Below are 12371 nucleotides of genomic sequence, written 5' to 3'. Positions count from 1 at the left end.
AAATATCACCAACTCCGCAAATTTCATGCCGCAGATCTCCGCACCAATACTTCAGCGAGACCAATTTGCCACCGTTTACTGTCACCCCAGCGAAGCTTTATACGTGGTCAACCACCCCCTGCTTGTGATTAGGCTTGTACAACTTGGTGTTGGCTTTGTAGGTGTCCAACTCCTGCACGGTTATCATCACAGATCATGCTATGTAAGCGTCGATGGCCAACCGTTTTCTTCGTCCAATGCCACTGCAGATACCCTCATGGCTACGTATTAGGACCCCTGCTGTATTTCATTTTGGTTGTGTTTGCAAACTATCAAGAGAATGCCGCCTATCAAGGGTATGTGCAACGGCAAGACGTAAAGGAAACCTCCTATACACGCAAATTCAACAGCAGTAACTTACAGTCCTCACCAACCCCCCATTCCCAACACGCATTGACAATAGTGTCACCAGAAACACACGCTCCGACCTGACAATCACACACAACATTCGACAGGTAGAACGAGCCAACACTGAACACTGCCTAGGCAGTGCCCACTATATTCAGGTTGCCGCCGTTGTGGTTACTTCTCCCATCAGCCTATCAAACAAATCCAACTGACAGACTGGGCGGGCCTGCGGAAAGACCGAGAAAGCCGAGATTCACATAACATCACCAATCTAAAAAGCTGGCTCACTGAACTATATGAACAGATCAATAACCACTCAAAGTACTTAACACTCACCACAGAGAAGCCTGCTGTCGACTCCGCCCCCCTTCTCCATCTGCAGGACACGCGTCAGTCTCCTTACACGATGGCGCACACAAAAACATAACAGGCAACTTAAGATATATATATATATATATATATATATATAATGAGTTTGTGTATTTGCGTGTGTGTGTGTCGATCCACTTTTTCTTCTATTTTCACATTCTTTAGTAGCGGCAGTAACCGGCCCTACAGTGCATGACCTGCGGGATTTGCTGTAAGTGCCCACCTAGTTAGTGCACTTGTCCATTCTGTCTGCTGCTGAAGCTCTGATAGGCTGGACTGGGGTACGTGTCAGAAGGAGACAGGCGCCCCCCGCCAATGAGCACTTCAGCAGCAGACGAAATGGACGTGTCCGCTAGGTGGACACTTACAGAATACCCCCTCCACTGTGCGGGTGTTATGCTTTATTCTTTGAGATCTGACATCTTGCCTCTTTCTTTCCTCTTTCAGTTTTCCTTCTTCCGATCTTCTCTTTCTGTGTTTCTGTCCCCTCCTTTCTCGAGAGTAGGCAGGCACCATGCCCGTTCTAGTGGCAGTTGCCAGCCTGCTCCTCGCTTTCCCTTTCCTGTCAAGTGTATGTATGTGTTCTCAAAACTAATAATAATAATAATAATAATAATAATAATTGTCAATTCATGCAGTGGCGAAATCAGGTTTTTAGGTCATGAAATTGGTGAAAGTCTGCACCGATTGTCCATATACGCTACCAAGAAATGGATCAGCCAACAGACATCTCCAAACAATGCGCACAACGCGTTTTGGGGCCCTCAATCACATCCTGTTCAGCAATTCTGGCAACACCACATTGCGTGTTCAATTGAAAACAGAATCGCGAATGGTAAAAATTGTTGTCTCTCCTGGGGTTTTGTTGTTGAGCGCCTCTTTTGTCCAAGTGCGCTGCCATAACGCTCTACCGAAGTGCGCACACGGCGACTGCCGAGAATTGTTCAGTGCACGTTCGTGCATACTGATGCGCCCTCGCGCGAAAGCATAAACTTGCTGGGATTCTGTTCTATGTCGCTGTAAATTATTCATGACATTATTCATTTGTTTATTTATAGATATTTTATTTATTTGTTTATTTATAGATATTTATTTATAGACTCTAAAAGTACGTACCGTTTCTTCTAGGAGATGCGTTAGAAATGTCATGCTGCTCAAGCCTGCCTGAAGGTTACGTGAATCATATTTTTGAATTTATAGAAGAGCAACGTCACTCGCTTAAAAGCCGTCTTCTCGACATCCAGGTTAATGCAGAAATAGTGGAATTTAGAAAGAAGAGTAGTTACGCGTCTACATTTGACGAGTGACAGCAACATTGAATACTAGGGCCAATTACAAACATTAAGGCTCGAACAAAACGGGGAAAAAATGGCAGTTTTGTCCGAAGGCGAAGCATTGACAGAGATCGCAACATTAAGCGTTAAACTCGAGCTCCTCGGGCGGACATGGGACAGTACGCGAAGGCGACATGGCAGGACGTATCGTGAGAGACAACTGCTGTTATGGTGCAGGAGCAGCAAAGGCGTCATGGCAGACGCCAGGCCTATCACAACACTGCGGCGCGATGAGGAACGCGGCGTTACCAGTGTCGCCGCACCTCGATAGAAGTGTGCGAGATGGGACCAATGGGAAATCGTCGGCGTTTGTCAGCGCCCAGTGATACGATTGGATAGATTCAGCTTGACGTTTACTGTCTGTTGCACCTGTACTGAACCACGGAGTGTTATGCACGTACAGCTGCTCAACTGGAACGCAAATGCGTGCGCGAGTGACGCTCGTGCCAGCAGTGGAGCTGGACGCTGCCCTGGCAGAGCCGACTGAGCGGCGCGGGATGGTGCGTCCACTTGGCTTCGTCGCTTTTGCAGTCAAACGCGCCTCTGGAGACCTTGAAACCCGCTACGCGGTAGCAGCGCATGTGCGTCGATACTTGAACAGCACGGCGGCGCAAACGAGTGTCCGCCTAATTGGTATTAAAATAAAAGAAAAGCTGCACACGCATAGCGAACATATGTAAGAGAGTCTCAAGAAAAATTAAAAAATATGATGGTGGTTCGCGGGATTTCATATTGTCTAGCGCACATACCAACCCTCCAGAACGAATGCAGATTCTGCAAAATAAGCACGGCGCATTCTTATTCGATGTACGTTTATATTTGCTCGATTTTTTAGCGTGTATAGTGAAATATACTTAGGTGATACTCTGGTCTGCATTTCATACACTACTGCTTTTGTTGTTTTATTTCGTCTTTATTTTTGCCACGAAATGATGTGCAAGTAACTTACTAGTCGAGATGGCAATAGCCTACGAGCCTGGCATTCCCGGACATGCAGGCGCTATCACGGGTGGCATACTTTTTTTCTTTCCTTCATTCACTCAGCGACTCATAACGACGCTAGCCGTTTCCATGGCAGCATTAAGACGCAGCCGGCTGTCCACTTTCCCTTCAAATGTAGAGACAGAGAGAATAAAAGGGGCAAAGAAGGGTATCAGAGGGGGGCTAACTTGTGCCGGGGTAGAGGAACTATTGAATAAGCATACGAAGTCCATAAACAAGTCATTGCCTGCAAAACTGCAGCCCAATGTATGGTCTTCTGAGAAAGTTGTCTACGAAAATTATGTGTTTCGGCAAAAGGATCAGGACCTCATTGGGCTTAACTGTTAAGTTAGTATTTGTGTCCCTTCCTCAAGCACTCTGATCGGTGAACGACTCCGGCAACTTAAGTCGCTTATTCAGAGACGAAACTTTGTAGCTGCTTCGCGCACTTCGTAATTTTGCTGAATTGGGCACTTTGAACAGATCGAATATTGCCTATCATATGCACTCCCATGGGGTAGATGGTGAATCAGGCAGACAACCACCAGTCATTGTTCGTTATTTTGGCCTTTAATTTCGTTAATCTATAATGCCCGTTTCTTTTTTCTTTTTGTCTTTCAGTACCAGCAAGCCAACTCTGAAATTGTGCTTGTTCCTCACCTCTGTATACTTCATCTTCATTTTGTTCCCTCTGTGAGCTCTTTTATGACTGGCCATCTCCCAGTGCTTATGTGAGATTGCCTGTGAGGCGCAAAGCAAGAAAAGGGCGGTCGGTCAGCCACGCTGGCTGTTTTATATGCAGTACAGTTAGTCTCACTGCTCAGACATAACAATGCGACATTGCCACGGCCCACCTCGACTACAGGTGCTGCAGTATGTTGTCCTTACCCCGTCCCTTGACATGCGAAGCACCCTATAGTGTCGGATGCCAGCTTGTGCACGTACGTCGATAAAGCACGCGATCGTTGTGCGCGTAACTGTAGAATGAAATCCCACAGGCTTAGTCACCAAATCGCGATCCGGCGTGTCGGAATCGACATGCGCTGTGCTTCTCAGGCAGTGTGCGTGACGACCGTACCCTGCACCGCATTGTCGCCAGTTCATTTGGTGCAGAAGCCGTTTTCTCCTGATTTAGCTAACCTTTTGTCGCACTCTGAAGCTAGGGTGAACACGTACATCAGTGTCACAAAAACGAATTAAGGCATTTAAAAGGCGCTTAAGCATTCAACCTCACTGACACTGACAAACACGGCGACGAATATTGACGCCTTCTGGCGATGATCTAGTTCGATGTCGCGCTTTGAGCAGCTTCCGGATACGGGAAAGCAAATAATTTCCTCTCTGCTCGTAATACAAAGGCCCATAACTGCGACATCTTTCTTCTGCTAATGTCTGTTATGCCGCAGCGTGAGTATTTCGTCTCTAATTAGGAGTTCCTGCCCAACCTACCAGCTAATGTCTCTATTTTCCGGATTTTGTCATCGCGCTCACTCTATCGAGGCTGCACGTGGTACGTTATCTGCAGTATCATGTTCCCATGAAAATTCCGAATGAGCGTTACATGTCCAAAAGTATAAATACACAAAATTTGGGCGTCCGTTATGTAACTACGAAGCAGGCGCGGCCGTCGTCCTTTAAGCAAACGTTCTCCTGCGAGAATGCCCTCTGGCAGGGACGTGAACTGTGGAGCGAAGGAGAAAAATACGCGGCTTAAATTCCGTCTTCGATGCCGGCGGCTGGATTTTCATATTTTTCCCATGACTGATCGCCTGTGGGCTGTATGTCGGACTCATTTGTGCTTCACCGACTCCGAGATTAGAGTGGATATTTCAGCCTGACACCATGTCTCCAGTTTTCGCGCCTTTTCTTTGCACAGGCGTTGGCCAAACTCTTAGGCAGATATTGTATGCATTTATGCGAATGTACACAGATATAGTCCAGCCCAAGAGCAGCAGCCATCTCTATTGAGATGAAAGTTGAATGTTTGCCGGGTGTTGTGCATCCCGTCGCAACCCAATTTTCTTTGCCATCTGCTGTGTGCCAGGGGCAAGGATAAACAGGGCCTCTTGCTTTCGCTTTCAGAGCAAGTATATTACAGAGACGCATGCGCAATCTTCTCTAGATCTGCCACCAGCTTTCCGGTGTGTTCTTTCACACGACGAGACGGCAGCCAGCGCTGCAAGTCATCTGTCACAGTGACCCTCCTGGCAACGTGGCTGCGAGAAAAAGGATGCAGTGCCCGAGGTTGGGCGAAAACCTGGCTTCGGTTATACGCGTCTGTTATAACGTGGGCGTATAGATGGCCTCTGGAATGTGCGTCCACTGATTTCAATCCTATAGCCGATTTCTGGTACACTGACAGTTTTCTAATATAGCTACACCCCGAGGTATGCAATTCAATGCATGCCTGTAAACCAGTGTTCGCTCTAGCGACGGCAAAAAAATACGATGGCGGCATTCTAGCGAATCAAGACCCGCCTACGGCGACGTAAATATTCGCACCTTGAGCATAGTTCGGCATGCATGCGACCTTCGCAGCACACTCATGATTTCGGTCTCTTGAGAGGATGCCGTGGGACACAGACCGTCCGTGTTTGAGTGCTGTCAGTGGCCGTATAACCGTGCCACGGCTGCAGTGACAGAGAGCGCCTTTCGGTAGCGGCACAGGATGTGCACTGCAAAGAAAAGGAAGCCACTGAATGAGCACTGCATGAGAGATTTTGCGTTGGTTAAATGGGTTTTGTTGCTTCTTGCCTGATACACTTCACCACAAATTACATTTCTGATATTGCACGTTGTAAGCACGAAGGGACCCGAAAGCCGCAACCTTTGTTCTTGCCAAGAAAAAAAAATTGCGCACAACCGAATCACATGTTGCAATCAATGTGAGTTCAAGCTTCAGTCAAGCGGTGAGTATTAAATTTTATAGATACATGGGCGATCTGTACATTTTTGTTTAGTGAGACCATATGCATCATACCTCTACGACCTCAACCAATGTTTACGTTTATCCACCGCAAAGGTCACAACTTTAATCTCATTCAACGTTTATGTTTAGGCACTGTGCCGCTCACAACATATTCCGAAGTGCAAACAGCAAGTCAATCATCCCATGCAGAGTTTAAGACATCAACGTAGTGATGTCACGAGGATGAAGGCAATGTATGATGCTTATCCGTGGTGATGACAGGTGTATGAACAGTCATGTACAAGACCAGTACGGCAACATTTAATGATTCTGGACCCCTTGCGTCAAAGTGGCACATACCCACTCAAGAGGACTGGCCAAGAAAGAGCACACATCCAGGCAAGGCAAAGAAAACAAGGACAATAAAAGAATCCACGGAATATAACGCGCTCTTTGAATAATATGTCAACGTGTTTTCATGATACCTATGAGCCAACATTATATGTTCAGGTTTTATGTAGGAATCAATTTTTTTATAACGTAGAACAGAAGCGCACTTACTCGAACTAGGTCTGTCAGTGTACAGGGGTTATATACAGAGTGTCCCGGCTATCGCGCAGCAAGTCTTTTTTTTTTAAGGTGAAACTTTGTATGCGGATGATAACAGTTGCATAGGTTGTTACAGCAACCTTAAGAAGCACCCAGTATTTTTCGTGTTCTTCCTAATTGATTAGTTGGTATAAGTCTTACCTGACAATTTTTTTTTTCAGTATTATATTGACGCCAGGTATGCCACCCCTATATGTTAGAGCACTTTCGAAAACATCAATGTCAATTGATGGCAAGCCCTGTTTTCTAGTCTAGCTTCGCAAAAAAAAAATTCCTTTTAACATCACTATTTATGTATTGAATCCAGTGCTGCCATGATTTTGAGCGACATTTTTTTATCGAAGCTAGAACAAACAGTTGTAACAGTGCTTGGTACCTATGCAAGTGCTGTGAGTTTTTATATTTGTGGATTATATCTTGGTGCTCTTGTTATGGTGACGGGGAAGACTTGTTGAAGCAGTCTTCCGACGGTATATCAGATTGTTGACAGTGCTTAGCACCTTTAGTTGTGACTCGCGAGCTCCCGGTAGATATCATTTTATTATTTTACGTTTCCTTTATTTAGGGTTGTATTTTTCATCCACGGAGGTTCATTAGAGCTAACAAACCATTCCCGTCGCTTAAATTCTGCCATCCTAAGCTTGTAAAGCAGAGCATTGTACGCTCGTATTTTGACAACGCTATGAAGTAGTAGTGCGTCCACCGCTGACAAAACAGTTTTGAAGAAGAAGCCCGTTGCCTTTCTGAAGCTGGGTATCTGCGGGCCATTATGTCTCTCTGTCACAGAAAACTATTTCGGGCAACTCAGAAAAACCTATCAACGCTGGCTGTGCTGGGCCACAGAATTTCGAAAATGTATCCATAATGTTCTCTGCATTCATACCGTTTCGCATAACCTGAAAAAAGTGGGTAAAAGGGCAGGCGTTATAGTAATTTTTTTCCGCCCTGGTTTAGTTTGCGAAATTGGGGCGGGCAATAAAAAGAGAGGAACAATCCTCAGTGCACAAAGCAACATCATAGCAGGTTTGTACGCTGTGAAGAAAATCTGGTGCACGCGGTTTCTTGGTCATTCGGCGTGACATACATATGCCAAACTGGCTGATGCTTGAACAAGAGACTGAAAGAGCATAGGTACAACCCAACAAAAGCAATGTCTGGACATGAAATTTGCATTCTGAAAGCTGCAGTTGCACACCTTTGTTCGAAGAGACTAGCGTTCTGTGGAGATTTGCCGATCGGCCGACAAGAGAAATTATGAAAGTTCTAGAGATAAAAAGGCTGGGGGGATCATGTTACAGCATGCCCTCTGTTATGTTTCAGAGAAGGGTGTCTGCTTCCTATCGGTATCTAGTGTGAACCCGCAGTACGTTTGTATTCTTATTTTTTTTATTTTTTGTACTTGTGCTGAGGCGTATATCGCGTTAATTGTTTGTCAGCCGGCATTTATTCTGTGCGATCAAAAAAATAATTTTCAGTCATTAGTGCGTTTTCTGATTCTCGGTCTCCTTGCTTGTCCTCTGTGTTATCTGACGCAGTGTGCTGCCAGAGCAACAGCATTGGCAATTTCACAAATAGCCTGGCCATTGTTATCCTGAATTCATTGAATTCAATGAATCCTTACCAACTAGCTCAGCTTTCTGTCGTTCTAATACGTTATCCTGAATATCCTCTGTCATGTTTCTGCTGGATCTAGAGCACACGCATCTTCAGAATGTTTTACTGCTATGAGTAGAGTTTTCAACTTTGTTATATAGTTTGAGTATTCACGTTCATGAATTTCTTTACAAAGTCACCTGGACTGCTTGTACTGCATGCTTCAAGTACTGTCTTGTGAGCTTTACTGTGAACATAATATTAATAATGATAATAATAATAATAATAATAACACCAACAGCAACAGAAACAATGACAACAAGGGGGTTATGATGACGGCGATGTCTTAGTTCAAATGAAACACAAGCAGGGCCGTTGTATAGAGAACCCTTCACGCTGTCCTTATGTGCACATGGTAATGCTGATCAGATAGATTATGCTTGCGTTGTTCGCTTCCTTATGCAAATTGGTCCCACGTCAACGCTATGCAGTCAGCCCTGATTGTACGATCCCTGCTCGGTGTGTAAGCAGCCAAACGATCTTGATGGCAAAGCTTCGGCGACGTGATAAACTTCCCACAGCACCATAGGCGAGCGTTACTCGAGGACACTGCATTGTGTACACAGACGCGGCTGCTGACGCAGGTCGAGTCGCTTCCGTCCGTCCAACGCAGCCTGAAATGAAAGATACTCGACGCTGCACAACAGAAAATCAGAATGCCTCGCTACTTGAGCTGCGAGCCGTGCGTGGTGCAATCAAAGCCGCCGATGCGCTGAATAGCATTAGGGAAGTCAACATTAATAATGACTCCCTCAGCGCTCTGCAGCACCTCAGGAAAGATTACAAGCCACCACGAAATTTCTAAAATATTCACAACCTTCACAGGTCATCCCCATTCACTGTCTTTGTACAACCTTTAGGTGCAGGTACACGGTAGGAAACAGTGCAACGATCTAGCGGACGTAAATGCGCGCAGTAATTATGCACCAGACGTTACAGCAGATGCCCTCCCCTCCGGCACCGGCTGTACTCTTTCAGGTCGAACATGACTTTCCTGCCAGGACGCACGCGCCTAGTAACACCTCCGCATGCCTGCTCCTTCGCTCGTCATCTTTCTCGGCTGGAGGAAGTTTCTCTACGGAGAATACAGACGGTTCCTATGCCTCCCGTCAGCTAGGTCATGGGTGCAAAACTTGAAGACTCGGTGAACCACCGTAATTACTCTGCTCTACACAGCTAACATTTACTATAGCTATTTATTTATTTATTTATTTATTTATTTATTTATTTATTTATTTATTTATTTATTTATTTATTTATTACATACTGTCAATCCCAATTGGAGGGCAAAACAGGAGAGCAAAACAAAACGAGAAACAAAAACAGTTGCAGATAAAGTGTCAGTACGCAGTTACAGATATTATAAAATATTAGTTGGTGTTGAGGGAGCAAAAAATCATATAGTTTAAACATTACAAACAGACATACATATGGCACATAATGATCACATTCTGTCCAGCAACGACGGCTGCTCGAGAAAGGATACTAACAGCTGCCAAGCTACGAGAAGATCAGGCAGACAGTTGCCGGGTTATGGATGACCAATTCGCTAATCTACTACAGCAGTTTCAGCATTAGGAAGGCCTCGACGCTTTTTTTAAATAAACATCTACGCGGAAGGACGAGCGTCACAAAAAAAGTAAAGTAGACGTGTACAGGCACCATGGTTTCATCAACGTGCTATGACACAATTATATTTGAAATCACCGTTCTCGCCAGCTACATTTTTCTATGAAAAAAAAAGTCGATCTTTGTACAAGGTGCAAATTTTTTACACTGATTCTTGACAAAAACAAACTGCAGCGGCAGAACGAGTCGTCGCATAGCTATAGTTGCGCCAGTCTTAATTACTAACTTCACTCCTTCAGCGACCGCAACATTCTACAGTCTGTTGGCGACGCGTAGGCACGCCAAAATTAGAATTTGCGTTCTCCGCTGCTAACCCAAGGAAAACAAACCAGCCAAAGGAGGCAGCCAAGGACCAGCTGGCTCCAATTATGAAACGCGTCCACAGTATACTCCTTCACACACTTTCTGCCAGCGGGAATACGTGCAGCTGACCTGATTGAAAGGGAAATGCACCGGTGCTCTCCCGCAATGCCAGGGCATCGATCGCGTTCAAGCGACGCCCGGGTTCGCGCAACCAGCGCTGTCAGCAGCGCCCAGACCGGAACGGCTCCGCAGGGTGAAGGGCGCTACAGCGGCGCGGCCATAATTGCGCTCAGAGGCTGCGCATAATTAAATAACGTATTAGGCGTCAAGAAAGCACACGTCGGTAAACCTTCCCCACACGAAGGTGCCAACAAACAACGAAGACTCTCGACGCAAGTGATCGCAACAGCGCTGGCTTGCCCGACCCGCATGCAAACACCCGCTATGGTTTGACACAGTGTCGCGGCATAATAGGTGTCTCGTGGGGAACCGTAGGCGCCGACTACGGGGGCCGCTCCGGGGCCCGAGCCCGGCCATGCCGAAGCCCCACACACACACCTAAAATGTCATTACCAGGTTTCTATCGCACGCACCATTTGAGGTTTCTTTTGACTTGCCTCGACCTTTTCATTTAAAATTGTATTGTGCCTAATACCTTACTGCATCATTGTTGGCGCGGACGTGCACGGCTTTAATTCATGCTTTCGCTTTATTTCTCCAAATTTTGATAACAGGAGGAGAAGCGCATTAGAAGCACCAGCGTCCCCTACCTCATCAGAATTTTCTCACTTTAACATTGTTTTAAATTTCCACTGTAAAGACCCCGCACATATACAATATATTTAAATATACGCACAGGACAAAGTTTGTTATACGTTTGAAAAATAATGACCTAGCCAATTAAAAATTATTTCTAAAGGTACGGATAGCCTATTCCTAGCGAATATGTTGCTGTATGTTCACCTCGCTTCCAAATGGTTTGCGTGCTTTTCTGACCCTGAAAAGATTCTGCAGACTTCAGTGACACCTTCAGCAGAGTCTTTTATCAATGGCGTGTGAAATGTACGTGAATGATATGTGTTTCAGTATTGCTTCTCTTTTCAGTAAGCAATGCTAACGACACATGAAAAAAAAATAAAGGCACTTCCAATAATTTACATTTATTCGGGATGGAAACATCGTCACTTGCACGCCTAGGTCATAAATATATAGAGGGTATCCCAATTAACTACCGTGCACCCAGAGTTTGTTTGTTTTTTCTTTTTTAAGAGCAATTGCGTTACTCGGAGAAAACCTAGTGCATACTGTTTCTTGTGCGTATTGGGTAGCTGCCAGCAATTTTTTCATTATGAATATTTAATTGGGTAATTGCAATTATTTGTCTAACTCGACACGTACTATCCTAATTATCAAAGTGTCAATGAGGCATTTGTAGGCGCAGCCAAGGGACATGTAACTGCGGTATCTTCAGCAGCGTGCTAACTGCGCACTTATTTTTCCGACTGATAAATACAGCCCGCGAAATATGAAAAATATCGCGCCGCTGCGCTCATAAAGCAGTGCCCTCGAACAAGCTCCCTCTGAGTTAGCCAGACCGAAATAAAGGAAATAAAGAAAAAATACGTGATCGAGCTAGTGCCTTATCTGCCGCGTCCCGCCTGAAGTAACACGCCGTGTTTGGCGTTAGTTGGAAACAAGCTGTGATAGCTGTTGTCTTAGCGTACATAAAGTGGACGGATGTTTTTTTTTTTCTTTTCTGTTTTTGCAGCAAAACCGATCACCACAAAAGCGAAGTGACAACGCCAGTGCGAAGGTTTAAAGGTGCGTTTTGTTTCGTCCCAGTCGCCATGTCTTTCTCTAATGATCAGAAGGAAAACATGATCCTTGCCTTGGGAGCTGCAAATGGCAACAAGAGGAAGGCCGCAAATATACAGGATGTTTCAGCAATACTTTCAAAAATTTTTAAAGCTTTCCTTTGGCAGTTAGCTCAATTCTAGTTGATGGGCTGGTCAAATCGAAGAGGCGGACATTACTTGCACAAAAAATGAAATGGATAATCCACCAATTAACACAAATTTATTAATTAACTTTCTAACTAATTCATCTATGGCCCATATTGCAATTTACAAATTCTAGCCGTGGAGTTCGCAAGGCCACTTGGAACGAATTCTCAGGATGACATCAGTGTCGAGATGTTA

This window comes from Dermacentor andersoni, chromosome 1 (assembly GCF_023375885.2).
Source record: "Dermacentor andersoni chromosome 1, qqDerAnde1_hic_scaffold, whole genome shotgun sequence".
NCBI lineage: Eukaryota > Metazoa > Arthropoda > Arachnida > Ixodida > Ixodidae > Dermacentor > Dermacentor andersoni.
The sequence above is the reverse complement of the archived record's forward strand: the minus strand, read 5'-3'. Positions refer to the sequence as shown.